Below are 2,341 nucleotides of genomic sequence, written 5' to 3'. Positions count from 1 at the left end.
GAACAATATAATTTGCGTTCAAACATTAACATCACAGTATCTTGGTTTAATCCCTTAAAACAAGTTCTAAAGAATTATGCTCAATTATTAATTCCGTAAGTAATTAAACATAACCTTTGCATTAAGATTTGATGTTTATAAACGACCAGAAGAATTGAAACTATTCCTAGCATCGTTCCTTCTGGTTGCTTTTCTTACGTTCATACTCAAATTTACTTCCCAGCACAATTTGAATATATTAAATATATTATACTTCAGTATAATCACAAGTAAAACAAGAAAAACATATGAACACAACTTATATTGAACAGGAAAATTACATCAATTGTCAGCCATTACAATCAATTCCAATGAATAGAAATTTAGCCTATCCTAGACATCACAAACGTACCCATTTCAGTAATTCCTTGCATAATGCGCAATCTTGATGTCTTGAGAGGTCTCCTAATGGTCTCCTGTTCTTCTCTAGAGTAGTTCTCTATTTTTCGTATGTTAGAAGATGGTTTCTTCCGGTCTGTCACATCTTTTAAGAGCCAGTTAATTCAATTAATTTTCTCAACGCAAAGGTTGGTGTGCGCTGTGCGAATTAATTTTAATTCATGCACTCAACTGTTGTAATTCGCTAAGCGCACAGTATCTGGTGCGCTATGCAAATTTTCAAAATGTTGCCCTCTTTTAATTTTCATTATTCGCTCAGTGCACAGGCCTTGGTGCGTTGTGCGAATTTCTTTTCCTGGCTCTACGAATTTTTACTTGCGCTCTGCGAGAACTGGCTGACAGATTCCAATTTATACATCTTTTCTTGAACAATAATTTATGTAACAATCTACTTCCTATTACAACATTTCACTGAATAATAACATAAATAATTATAAGATTAAGATCATTTATAAGTGTAAAAATAACTATTTTTCACACTTATCAACTCCCCCAAACTTGAACTATTTCATGCCCTCAGGAAATCACAATACATAAACAACAAAATAGACATTTGACATTTTGATGAAATGAATGTGCTCATGAGAAAGATTATATGAATTCCCAAAGACTTGAAACAAACACGAGATGGTGCATTCATCAACAAAAGTTCACTTATGCATTGAGTATGAACAACCAGACCCAATATTAAGATCTCGCACTTCCAGTGTTTGTCCTCACCTGTATATCAACAAATTTGTTGAAGAACTTCATCAACTTTTGCACATCATCAAATTCATACATTTCACACACATTTGGTTAAGTCAAAAGGTCTTTTAAGGGTGAAAGCTTGGCTTGGCTAAAAGAATCATGGTTTTTCTTGGATTCAAAGACACCTAAGAAGAGAACATAAGTATATGTTTCAAATCTTAATCATCATCACAATCCCAAATTATTCAACAACATTTCATACCATATTCTTTACAACCTTCAATTCTTCAAATCATGTACCCTTTTTGATCAACTATTTTATTTATTTTTATTTTTTGACTTTTTTCTTCCCCCAAACTTTAACTCAATCATACCTTTACTCAAAACATATTACTCGTTCTCTTATAAAGTGTAAGGTAGGATATCATCTAATTGGCTCAAGGTGGAAGGAAAAATTTTCAAGGCTCAAAAGGGTTCACAATGGTATCATATATAACGTATGAAGGTTGGCTATTTGGCTAGTAGCTATACAATCAACAAGAACAACGCCTTTCTCATCCTTAACCAAAGGTGTGTATGTAGAATCACAATCATGCAAAAATCAATTCCATATCCAAACAAATTCATCATCTCATCTGTTTCACTCATTCATGCTCTCAAACACTCCACAGTATTTGGTCATAGTTCAACTCATGCACAAGATTACAGTTTAAACACATTGCACCACAATCATACATGTTCTCATCTTTAAAAATCATATCGATAAATAAAAAAACACATCATTCACTAAATCAAAATGTCATTGTCTTCACAACACAAACATGAACAACTGAACAGAGTTCCACAATATAACATCTGAACTGAAAAAAAAACATAAAAATAAACATAAAACATCAGGAAAGTATGTCCATCTACGCTCTACCAGGACCATCTGGTCTTCCGCATAGGCACTCCCCTACCTGAACTTAGGCCTGCCCTCACGCCATAGTAGGGGTTCACAAACTCAAAAGAGAATCTATACCGATCATAGTTTAAAACAAGGTTTCCTTCCTATGCTGCAGCAGGATGTGCTCTTGAAGAAGATTTTGTGGTGGTTATAGGAGAAGTCATTTGCACAAAATTCGTTAAGCACACGAAACTGTGCACTAAGCGAATAAACTAGTTTTTCTTTTTTTTTAGAGATTATTTTTAGAAAAACCACCATTAACTTAGC

Source organism: Vigna radiata, chromosome 6 (genome assembly GCF_000741045.1).
Source record: "Vigna radiata var. radiata cultivar VC1973A chromosome 6, Vradiata_ver6, whole genome shotgun sequence".
Taxonomy (NCBI): domain Eukaryota; kingdom Viridiplantae; phylum Streptophyta; class Magnoliopsida; order Fabales; family Fabaceae; genus Vigna; species Vigna radiata.
The sequence above is the reverse complement of the archived record's forward strand: the minus strand, read 5'-3'. Positions refer to the sequence as shown.